The sequence below is a fragment of the Pseudochaenichthys georgianus genome, chromosome 15 (assembly GCF_902827115.2).
Source record: "Pseudochaenichthys georgianus chromosome 15, fPseGeo1.2, whole genome shotgun sequence".
Classification (NCBI taxonomy): domain Eukaryota; kingdom Metazoa; phylum Chordata; class Actinopteri; order Perciformes; family Channichthyidae; genus Pseudochaenichthys; species Pseudochaenichthys georgianus.
In genome coordinates, this window is record NC_047517.1 from 15,305,609 (window position 1) to 15,319,076 (window position 13,468).

The window sequence follows — 13,468 nt, forward strand, 5'->3', positions numbered from 1 at the left end:
GACTGCACAGCGAGGTTTGCGCATTAAGACACGTAGTGGAAGTTCAGGCAGATATCGGTCAGAACCTGCGTGCTGTGGCTGCGACCATGGACAGCAGAGTTGCTGCCGTAGAACGTCAGTTGGAGCCGAGTCATGGTGGAGGACTGGCTGTACCAAGTGACACTGAAATTACCTGTGGGAGCGCTCAGGGTGATGGCCAGGATGGTGCGGTGTCGGTGAAGGATGCGAGCCCCCCCGGCTCTTCTACTGATGTACATCCCAACTGTGTTGACCCGCTCGCTGCGTCAGGGACCGTGAGTGCCTGTGTGAGCCCTGGAGGAACTGCGGTAAATTCGCAGGTATGGAGTCAAGTTGTGAAACAGGGCCGAGGTCGGAGGAATAGGGCCGAGGGCCAGTCTGCCTTATCTAAACAGCTTGTTGGGAAACCTGAACGGAGGATGCCTAAGCCTATTGTTGGCACTGCTGCACAAGGGAATATAAAAGTGATCCGTACGAAGTTGGTGAGTGTTTTTGCTACCAAATTCTCGCCAGACCTTGACGCTGAGACACTGTCCGAATATCTAACTGAACAACTCGGCCGTGATGTTAACTGTCACCGTATTGACACTGCGAGCAGCAGATATAGCTCGTTTAAAGTGTGTGCTGAGTGCAATGAAGTTGCGGAGATGTTTAACCCAGAACTCTGGCCTGAAGGCTCAGTTGTGAGGCGATACTATGAACCACGTAAAGCGGAGGTGATAGGGGCTAGCAGAGCTAGACCTTTTGCTGGTGCGAGGGTACTGAATGGGGCTACGGCTGAGCTGCTTAGCTAAAGGTTATGCGGGTTGGATCATTTAACTGTCGCGGGCTGCGCCTGGGCAACAGCGCTGCTGATAGGATCCGACGTGTAGTGGTGGACAACTTGCTACAAAAATGTGACATTTTATGCTTGCAAGAAACTTTCTTACCTAAGCAGGACTTGGGAAAGTTGAACTCTCTTAATGACAATTTTCACGGGGCTGGTGAGTCCACTACGGACCTATCTCTGGGAATAGTGAGAGGAAGGATAGCAGGGGGCGTGGCTATCCTGTGGCACAAAAGCTGGACGCTGTCATTAATGTCATCAGGCTTGAAGTTGACTGGTGTATTGCTGTACAGATCAAAATGAATAACAAGGAGTTTAGCATTCTCAATGTATATACACCATATGAGTCACAGCATAATGAAGATGAATACCTGAACAGACTTGCTTTTATACATTCTTTTATTGTTGATAATCATTCCTCCAGTGTTTATGTAGTGGGTGATATGAATGCTGACATATCAGACAAAAGGTCCTTGTTTGCTAAGCATATGCTACAGTTTTGTGATGATAACAATCTTATATTATCAAGCCAAATACTTCTGCCTACAGATAGCTATTCATATATAAGCGAGGCCTGGCATACAACTTCATGGCTTGACCATTGCATAAGCACCGCTAATGCCCATGACATTGTAAGATCAATTGAGATTGTGTATGAGGCATCAATGTCAGATCACATTCCTTTTATAATGTCACTAGATTGTGATAGTCTCCCTGAGATGTCTCAGGAGGCTAAACATGCCTGTACCACTAAAGTGGACTGGTCCAAGCTCACAAATGAGGATAGGCTATTGTACTATGGGAGAACTGATGTCCTATTAAGTGATGTATATCTACCCAAAGTGGCAACTCTGTGTGTTGATGTGGGTTGTAATGAAAGCTCTCACCGTGAAGACCTCTGTAACATGTATGATTGTATTGTGGGAGCTGTATGGGAGGCCAGTATACCGTGCTGTACCTACTCTAGGAAGAGACACAACGTCAAGCCAGGGTGGAATACACATGTGGCTGATCAATACGCTGAAGCCAAGAATGCTTTTGGGGCCTGGGTCCAGGCAGGAAGGCCCAGAGAGGGGCCTGTCCTGGATCTCAAAAAGCGTACACATGCTAGATATAAATATGCAGTTCGTTATGTCAACAAACACACAGAAACATTGAGAGCGGACTCGATGGCTGAAAAGCTCCTTCATAATGATGTGACTGGCTTCTGGAAGGAGGTGAGAGCTCTGAACAGGGCCAGTACGTCATTACCGTGTACCATAGAGGGAGTATCTGGAGCCGATAACATAGCCGAGTTGTGGAGGCAACATTACTCTACTATACTTAATTGTGTTAAAAGTGACCCCTACAAAGTTGGTAGTGTTGTGAAAAGTGACACAGTGGGAATCACAGCTAAAGAGGTTTATCGAGCAATTGAACAGCTAGCTGATAACAAAGCATGCGGCTCTGACCGAATCACTGCAGAGCACCTTAAACTGGCAAGCCCGAAGGTTGCAGTTCTTCTTGCCATTTGTTTTACCGGCCTCATGACTCATGGTATGTTGCCAGACTCCATGTTGACGGTTACCTTGGTCCCTGTCATTAAGGACAAAGCGGGCAAGGTAGGGAGCTTGGATAACTATAGACCAATTGCTCTGGCCAGTGTGTTATCCAAAGTCCTGGAAAGAATTTTGTTGGATAGACTATGTTCTTATTTATGTACCTCAGATAACCAGTTTGGCTTCAAGGCTAAGCATGGTACTGAGCTATGCATCTATGCTTTGAAGGAAATGGTAGAAACATATAGAAGACAGAATTCCACTGTTCTGATTGGTTTCATTGATGCCTCGAAGGCTTTTGACCGAGTTAACCATCATAAACTGTTTTTAAAATTGAGACAAAGAGGTGTGCCTAACAGTATAATTAGGATCCTGGCTTATTGGTATGCCAACCAGAGCATGCGGATCAAATGGGGGAATGCAGTCTCGGCGCCATTTGGTGTTGGTAATGGAGTCCGCCAGGGGGGGCTCCTCTCACCGAGCCTTTTTAATATCTATATGAATGATCTATCAGATGATTTAAGTGTCCGTAAAACAGGGTGTGTGATTGGTAATGTGATTGTAAACCATCTTATGTATGCCGATGATCTGGCAATTGTTTCTCCTAGCAGTGCTTGTTTTCAACAGTTGCTAAATGTTTGTTCTGATTACGGAGTCAAATTTGACGTTAAATACAATGCTAAGAAGAGCGCTGTAATGATCTGTAGAGCAACAGGGGATAAGAACCTTTGTTTTCCAACATTCTATCTGTCAGGACAGGTGCTGTCTGTTTGCTGTAACACGAAGTATCTGGGACACATCATCACAGATGAAATGGCTGATGATGATGACATGTATAGACAGCGGCGTGTCTTATATATACAAGCCAACATGTTGGCTAGAAAATTCTCTTGGTGTTCAGATAAGGTTAAGGTGAACCTCTTTAGAGCGTATTGCACTCCTCTCTATACTGCCCCCTTGTGGGTCAAGTATAAGAAGGCGAGCCTCCGGAAGCTCCAGGTTGCATATAATGACTGTTTGCGTATACTGCTTAGAAAACCAAGGTGGTGCAGTGCAAGTGAAATGTTCTGTAATGCACGAGTCAACACGTTCCATGCTCTTTTGAGAGGTCTGATGTACAAATTCATCTGTCGATTGAATGTTTCTCATAACTCTGTCATTATGCTGCTTTCAAATCCGTGTCTCAGTGCTGTACGATACCAGTCACCTCTGTGGAAACATTGGTATGGCTGCCTTTTTTTAGTTTGTATTTGAGTGTTGTATGTATTTGAGTGTTGTCTGGACCAAGAGTCTCTTTAAATAAAGATGATGCTGATGATGACCGAGACACGCAGCTCTGCAGAATCACCTGAAGCCCCGCCCTCTGTTTAGCGCGCTGCAGGAGCTGTTTAAGAAACTGACTGCTGTCAGGAGAGAGGGGGAGGGAGAGGGGAAAAGAGAGGCTCCGTTTCTCCCGTGTTATTATTCAAAGTTGATGTAAACTTCTGAATAATGTACGTTATCTACTACAAGTAGTTTGTTTGAATGTAATAATTATGTTGTTTGTTGTTTGTGGAATCATTTATTGAAAAATTAATCTGAATTTTTTTCGATCTGTTACGATTATAAACTGAAGCAATATCAAAATGAGCCCCGTGAACTGAGTTTTAAACATCAGCATATCTGCTCATAGTCCGGTAATTACCTGCTAACGGAAACTCTGCTACACAACTATTATTATTATTATTGAAATATGACCGGTAAGTTTCAAATTTGTCCGGTAAAATAAAATCTGCCCGGACATTTGACCGTCGAGAAAAAATCCTAGCGGAAACCCTGATCTGTATGTATACATTGATCACTTATATTATGTAACTAATTATCTGTTACAACTGGAGATTAAAGCTAAGTGACATAACAATATCTATTGTTAGTGTGAGTCTGTTATAAACAACTCATTGGAGTCTGCAGTACTCTACTCTGTTTTGCAGTCTATTATACATTGTAAAAAAAGATCGTAATTTTACAGGAAATAACTGTAAATGTTTATAGTAATTATCATGTTTTTTTAAATAACTTGCAAAATCCTGTAAAATGGCGGATATTAAAGGTGGGGTAGGTAAGTTTCAGAAACCGGCTCGAGATACACTTTTTGTTATATTCCATGGAATGCTCTTAACATCCCGATAGCAATGAATATCTGAAGTGCTTTGACAAAAAATCCATAAAAAGATTTCATCTGTAGAAGCCGTAATACTGTAAAAAGTACAACCAATCCGTTTAGCCGGGCCGGCTGGCCTACCTGCCTGTCAGCCTTCCATCGGGGCACAAACTTATCTCGTGCCCTCATTGGTCATGTGCGCGTTCGTGTGTGTTGGAGGAGGGGCTCTATAAGGAAGTGGCAGATTTTCTCCGGTTGTGTATTTTCAAATTCTAGCGATCTCGAGCCGGTTTCTCAAACTTAATGGCCCGGGGCCATTAGTATTTAGCTCGGGCAATGAAGCCTCACCTGCTGGTTGCCCGATCGGGCAATCTTTTTTGCCAGTATCATGCAGCTCGCGGATCCAGTAATGAGTGACCCGACAGTAAAAGTAAACATATCTATAACTAGTTTAGGTAGTTTGAGAGGTAATTAAAATAGCTACGTGTGATATTCCAACCTGAAGTGTGTGTTTTGTTCTGCTCACCGCTGCATGTGCTTATGCAGAGCTGCGTGTCGAGTCTCGACTCGTCAGCAGCAGCTGATCTCTCTCCCGTCAGATTAGACTTTATGTCCATATCGATCAGATCCAGCTAGTTCTAGCTAATGATATGACTACCTGCTTATTAAAAGACAACTACACAATAAGTGTCGCTATGCAACTGGATGAGGCCACAAAGTATAGCGCAGCATTATGCATTTGTTTACATGCCCACCGGAACCCCGAGGCATTACCAACAGATCAACACACAATCAACCCATACAGGACATCTCTTTCTCCACATTAAGTGTTAGACATTAGAGTTGACTATTCTTGTCTGTCACATACTCTTCTTGTCTGTCACATAAGTGGCGCAACTGAAGCGGTATTGCTCTAAAGGGAAATTATTTTGACCGAAGATATTTAGATTTGCCGGCTAACGGGAACTCTGACGTGTGCTTCGCGGATGCGCTCGGCTCCTCTCGACTGCTGCTCGGTCAGCTTCCGGATGAGGAGGCATTCGTTCGACCAACTTACAGTAGTTAACATTACAAACATTTTTAACAGGGGCCATAATAGTGTAAATAATGTTTGTTTTGGCAGTTATAACTGAATGTAATGTTTTCTACTTTTTTCCATCTAATGAAGGCAAATGCCTTCCCAGATGGAAAAAAGTAGAAAACATTACAAAGTGTTTTGACCAACAACTTAAGTATGTCTTATAGCTATGCAGGGCATGCAAGCGAGCAAACACAAACAAGAACAAACAAACAAGTGAAATGAAGAATAAAATTGAAATTGTACAATATAATATTGTGGTGGTTCATCTTATAATTCAGTCTAGAGAATGCACCAGACAGCATCTAAGACCTGCAAAAATCAAAACTTTCTAGGCCCCCCAAACCCTTCGTGCCATTTCGTCCGCGTGCATTTTTCAGGGCAATCTCTATTGGGCTCAGGGCCATCTTTAAATTAGCTTAGATGGCCCACAGGGCCATCTCCCAAAATCCTTAATGTCATGCACTTGGACTGTAGACCACTTGCAGTAAAATCCATGTGAAAATTGCTTCTCACTGTTCTCAGGTCAAATATGTATATTTGATTAAAAATGCGATTAATTTCGATTAATTAATTACAAAGCCTCTAATTAATTAGATTAATTTTTTTAATCGAGTCCCGGCTCTAAAAAAAAACGTAAAATGTAATTAAAACCTTTTTACATAAATCATTTTCTCAATATTCGATTGAATCCACCACAAACACAAAATATCCAATGTTGAAACAAAAGTAAATAAATATGTTCTCATTAAATTCCTAACAATATCATTAAAAAAAATTAAAATTATAGAAAGTGGAGACATTTCTGCAGGGAGGACTAAGGTTTAAAACACACACTGTTATTTACTCAACAAGTCACAGTTATCCTTGTTTTATTTATGTTGCTGTTTTTTTCCTCCCATTGGTCAATATACAGTAATAAGCCTTAGTTTTACAGTATAATGTATGGTTTTCGGATTCTGGCCGACAGCCAGAGCTACGGCACTTGAAATAGAATTCAGCCAAAACACGGCAGACAAGTCAGGCATGTTTGGAATGAGTCCACAACACTCCTGATTGGTTAATATAAACGTAATCGAAGAAACCTGCCAATGAGAACTGTCCGCGCCTGTCGTTCACATTTGAAACATCCACGTCAGTTTGAGTGGGTCTCCTCCTGCGAGCTACAGCTGTCTGTATGTCTGCTGCAGGAGTTTATGGATTAATATTGGGATCGTTTTACACGTTAAATATGAGCATCGGGACGTCAACAAAGAACAGAAGACTTGAGATCTGGTGAGTCCTGCAACTGTAATGGAGTTAAATATGTATTTAGATAATCCTTAGTTTGTGAATGTTTTATTTTTTATTTAAGGTTACGTTTCTTCTTCTAGTTAGCTGAGTTTCTTTCCGTTAAGTTGGTATTCATCATTAATAGGTTGTTAAATGTTAAGAAGCCCTGAGATGCTGTTTCTTGCAAGATGTTGCGCCCGGGAAACCTGGCTTAACAGGTGGCTGCTAACGTTAGCTTACAGCTTATTGCAGTGCTGCCACGCCACCCTCTCGTCTCCAACACGGGAGAATTACACATAAACATGCAGCGGGGTGTCACAATGTTGTCGCCAAGTTTAATGTAAAGTTTCACAGCTTTCTTATAGCGGAATCTAATTTGTTAATGTTCAGTAACAGCTAGCATAGCATTAACCGCTAACGTTTGGCTAACTTGCTAGTTAGCTCTGCTCTATATATTACAAGCTAACATGACTAGCTAATGTCACACTGTGTGAACTAAAATACTTGTTGTATTACTACATCATACATGCTTGGTCCAAATCACTGCTAACATTTATTATTTTTGAAAATGTATAGTAAAGAAACACTCAAAAATAATACGGGTAATGTTTGACCCATGTTGTGCCTTAGAAGTGTAGTGATACAAACATGATTTTTATTAAAAAAGTAAGAAAGGGAAAAATACAAATTGGTGTTGATCCAAAACAGGTTAATTGAGGAATACCTGGAATCCTGAATGGTTAAAGTAATTTATTGCAAAGATATTTACAATTAACACTAATTCGGGTCACTTTTGACACATGTTGGTTGTATGTTGTGTAACAAAGGGTTAACATGACGGCTGTGATGTTCACTCTTTTGACAGAGCACCAGTGGACAGTGAGGACTATGGAAGAGAAGATGTGATGGCTTTGTGTGGAAAGCTGCTGAAGCCAGCCTGTGTCCCTCATCAGTCTCTCCAGGCAGCATCCAGCTATTCTTCCATCTTGCAGATGAAAATACTTTGATATGTGAGTAATAACTAACTTGTGTCTAACGTAGTATTGAATGTGGTTTAGTAAAGTATTTAAAAATACCCCACATTGTACATGTACAGGAAAATCAGACCTTGTTCAACAAAGATCATAAGACAATTGTTTTGTCTTTGAGGTACAGCCGCAGCAGAGAGTCTGAGTTTGAAGAAAGCACTAACATTTTATTTAGTGTTGTTTAATCAATCAATATTTACTGGTCTTGAATTTCCTCACTGGATTACAAAATGCTCGAATCTTATTGTACAGGGACATTATGCAGATTTAATCACCTGAAGATGAAAATATAGATTCATCGATATGTACCATTTTAAGGAAATAGACTGTTGGTGGTATTGACCGAAGCTCCGCAGCTGTAGCTAGGCACTGCTAATGAAGACTCAAGTGCTCAATTTGTTGGTTTTTCTTTATTATTAAGAATTGAGCAAGCATATCTTCCTCTTCGAAATCCCAGTTTTTACTTCGCTAACACGTAGTGCCTGGGAGGGTGTGTTTGATTGTTCCCACCCTTACCTCACTTATGGACTAGGTCATGTTAGACAAGCAATCCAGTGGTTAGTTTTAGGGTCACCTCCATTGTTTTATGTTTTATTTATTCACTTTAAGAGAAAGGGATTTCAGAAACAAGTATCAGAAGTTTGGCTCGAGGTAAAATTAACAAAAGCTAACTTGTTAGACTATGTTCCCCCCTTCTAAACTTATGAAATAATTAATGCCCTGATAATAACATCCATCATTATGGTTTACTAATAGTTATCACTTCACTTCCTCCTCCAGCACCTGGACACAGCAGGAACCTATGCCAGGATCCTGTTTGTGGACTTCAGCTCTGCCTTCAACACAACCCTCTGGCTGGAGGCTGCGCACCATCAGGACCAAAACCTCTCTCCATCAGGACCAGAACCTCTCTCCATCAGGACCAAAACCTCTCTCCATCAGGACCAGAACCTCTCTCCATCAGGACCAGAACCTCTCGGCACCTCAACAAGGCCCGCCCCCCCCACTGACACTTTACCTCAGCCACAACGCAGACTCTGCATGGAGATCACAGGATGGTAAATAATGCAATGTTTAAATATTGCTTACTGCCCATATTTTATATTCTATAATTTATTGCATTCTATTTCTTAATATAGTTCGCTATCTGTGTAGTTTTTACATTTTTTTATTGTATGTACGACACCTCCTCATACGTGTGAACATACCTGGCAATAAACCCGTTTCTGATTCTGATCTTTTTGTCCTCTAGGTTGCACTGCCACGTCTACAGTAGTGCAGAATGGACAGAGGAAACATGATTGGGCCTCAAGTTTTTTGCAGCCAATATACATTATCCTACAAACTTGGGATAGGAGGGTGAGTGAACAAGTTATCCATTGGTTGGAACCTACATACATCCCCATTGTTAGACGTACTAAATCCTGCACACTGCTCCTTCAAATTGACAATGTGAACATATGTCGCCATTTTGCAATTTCTGTTATTTTCAGTTGAGAATGTTTCAAAGTAATCTTACTTTTTGTTTCTACTGTTTATAAGTATGATGTTTAAATATGAAATGCTGTAATCATTAGTTGTACTATAATTCTACAAATATTTTTATATTTTAAGTTTTCAGAGTAATTGTTTCCTACAGAACATTTTGTGAACCTGTTTGATTGGAAAATGTTAGAAAGCTGTAAAATAACAGTATTCTCCCTGTAGAACTTTAGTTTCTGTATTTATTTTAGTGTTTGATCATACAAATCTAATAAAAGAAAATGTAAAAAACTGTGTTTCTCATCAGAACTTTATTTAAGGTATTTTAATGTAACATTTTAAGACAATGGATTTTGAAAAGAGAGGAAAGTTTCCTCTAAAATCTTTAAGGACAATTTCTGTATACCAATTGCTTTTGCACTTTATTTCAGTTAAAGTATTTTTACTTTAATTTTATGGTTTTTGTTTGGCAGCCTGCTGCCAGTCATTTTTTACGGGTTTTTTGCCCGTAGAAGTTTTAGTGCTGTACTTTTATTAAAGGTTAAATTCTGTAAAACCTTTAAGGACAATTCCCGTAAATTAATGTTATAAGTTCTGCAGAACAATTGTATAGAAAACAATAGCAATTTTCTATAGGATTCTATAAATTATTTGGTGGAATCTATAGTAAAATTCATAGGTGAATTATATAGAATATTTGCCTATATTCTACAGAAATTCTATACAGGGTGTCCGCGGGGTCTTAAAAAGTATTAAAAGTTGATAAATCAATTTAGCGAAAATTAAGGCTATTAAAAAGTATTAAACGGCATTTTCCAAGGTATTAAGAAGGTCCACAGCAACGACAACATGAAACACCCTTTAATTTACTGAAACAACATGTCGGCAAACCCCCTCAAGGTGGTCCCATGCATAGCGTGCCATAAAATGCTGCTTCTTATTTTAAGTTTTGTTGCCTTGCCTCTGTGGGGGGGGGGGGGGGGTTTATCTGCTGGTGGACTACCTCAGAGATATACAGCAGGAGAACACGCCGTCCACCGCGGAGAATAAACAGAAGGGCAACCATGCACCAGGGTCTTCTTCGCTGCTTTTGGTGTACTTTGTGGCGGCAGCAGCGCCACTTACAGGCCTGGCATATGTACTACAGCATTTCCAGCGGTCTAGTGTGAACGGACACGTTAATGCATCGAATGCGTGTGAACGGAAGACTTTTTTGCGTATGCGTTTTACTGTATGCGTCCTCGTGGGGTGCAATCCTTAGTCTAAGCCCAGGGCCGCCCCTTGCCAACTTGGGGCCCCAAGCGACATTGTGAGATGAGGCCCCCCACCCCAACCGACAGGAGTGAAAAAAAATGTGCAAATATAATTCCTGTTTATTATTATTATTATTATTATTATTATCAACAGTTACTTTTTTATACAGTGAGGTAAATGGTAAATGTGCATGTATGTCGTTCAGTATGCGTTTACAGGTGAATACGTCTGCATTTCCTGCCAAATACTAGCCTCAAAAAGATTAAAATATAATTAATGCAATTAAACTTCTACTAATAATAATAATCATAATCAATTCAATAATATAAATACTATATTGTTTTATTATAATATAGTCAAGACAAAACATGCTTATGACATGCTCAAAAACTGATATTTCTTCAATCTGTATTCAAATGTAGTTCCCTCTGTCAGCAATGTATCAACAACTAGACACATATTTCTATCAGTATTTCTCTGTGTTGTGGTTGACATGATGATGACTGTTAGGAGTTAAGGGGAGAGGCTGAGCATCACCATGACATGTGCAAATTGACATAAAAATGAATAAAAGGGGAAAAAAATGCTCCATGTCTTTTAGGCTGCAAACTGTAACTGTTATGTAAGCCAACTAGACAGACAGTGTATCACTCTTCCTCCTGTACATTAGCAGATAAAAGGCATCACATACTTGAATGAATGTTAAATAAAGAATGCTGGAAATAACTGCATCTCCATTAGCCTATATGCTCTGCAGAGACTGCCTTCTTCATGTCCTGAATTGCAGCTGATGTTTTAATATGGCAATTGGCAATTTGACTTATCCAACATTCGCAAGTTGTACATTTGACTCATACAATAACCCACCTTCGAGTGACGCTCTAGTTTCTTCATGTTTTGTTTTTTGCGCCGGACTGAAACTGTATTTTCACCGACATCTCTTTACCTGCACTAGTGGCCGTATCAAAGCCGTGATTGGTCAGATGTCGATACATTACAACGGTGTCGGGTTACAGACATGCTCCCCTTGTCATCTCTCACTCTTGCGGGGGGTGCGCGGAGAACTGAGCGGAGAACTGCGCACAGCAGCTGAGGCCCTCTGAGCGGGGCCCCCTGCGCAAGGCGGGGCCCCATGCAGCCTGCGTGATTGGCCTGTAGGGAGGGGCGGCCCTGTCTAAGCCAAACTATATCCGGTCACAGAGATCTGCTATTTTAAAGTAAGGTCAACACATATATATATATATATATATATATATATACAGTCTATGGTCAACACATATCAACCCTAAATATAGTCTATATTAAGAACGAGAAAAGTCTTAACATATATATCCATCCATCCATCCATCCATCTTCTCCCGCTTATCCGTGGTCGGGTCACGGGGGTAGCAGTTCCAGCAGAGAGCCCCAAACTTTCTTTTCCCTGGCGACATCAACCAGCTCTGACTGGGGGATCCCAAGGCGCTCCCAGGCCAGCGAAGAGATATAATCCCTCCACCTGGTCCTAGGTCTACCCCTTGGTCTCTTCCCAGCTGGACGTGCCTGGAACACCTCCCTAGGGAGGCGCCCAGGTGGCATCCTAACTAGGTGCCCAAACCACCTCAACTGGCTCCTTTCGACGCGAAGGAGGAGCGGCTCAACTCCGAGTCCCTCCCTGATGACCGAACTTCTCACCTTATCCCTAAGGGAGACACCAGCCACCCGGCGGAGGAAACCCATCTCGGCCGATTGTATCCGCGATCTCGTTCTTTCGGTCATGAACGAAAATGGCCCGGTAGACAGAGAGCTTTGCCTTCTGGCTCAGCTCCCTTTTCGTCACAACGGTGCGGTAAAGCGACTGCAGTACCGCTCCCGCTGCTCCGATTCTCCGGCCCATCTCACGCTCCATTGTTCCCTCATTCGAGAACAAGACCCAGAGATACTTGAACTCCTTCACTTGGGGTAAGGACTCATTCCCTACTTGGAGTGGACAGTCCATCGGTTTCCTGCTGAGAACCATGGCCTCAGATTTGGAGGTGCTGATCCTCATCCCAGCCGCTTCACACTCGGTTGCGAACCGATCCAGTGAGTGCTGAAGGTCGCAGACCGATGAAGCCATTAGAACCACATCATCTTCAAAAAGCAGTGGTGCAATCCTTAGTCCACCGAACTGCAGACCCCCTCCCCCACGACTACGCCTCGAAATCCGATCCATGTATATTACAAACAGGATTGGTGAAAAAGCGCAGCCCTGGCGGAGGCCAACCCTCACCGGAAATGGGTCCGACTTACTGCCGAGGACCCGGACACAGCTCTCGCTTTGGGAGTACAGAGATTGGATGGCCCTGAGTAGAGACCCCCTCACCCCATACTCCTTCGGTACCGTTTCCGACTTCCACGCAACGTTGATGAGACGTGTCAACCATGACAGTCCCTCAACACCCAGAGCCTTCAGCATTTCCGGGCGGATCTCATCCACCCCCGGGGCTTTGCCACTGTGGAGTTGTTTGACGACCTCAGTGACCTCCCCCCGGGAGATTGGTGTTGATCCCCCGTCATACTCCAGCTCTGCCTCTAACATAGAGGGCGGAGTTGTCGGGTTCAGGAGTTCCTCAAAGTGTTCCTTCCAACGCCCTAACACTCCATCAGTTGAGGTCAACAACGTCCCATCCTTACTGTACACAGCTTGGATGGTTCCCTGCTTCCCCCTCCTGAGGTGTCGGACAGTTTTCCAGAACAACTTTGGTGCCGCCCGAAAGTCCTTCTCCATGTCTTCTCCGAACTTCTCCCACACCCGCTGCTTTGCCTCGGCCACGGATGAGGCTGCTGCCCTTTGGGCCTGTCGGTACCTTG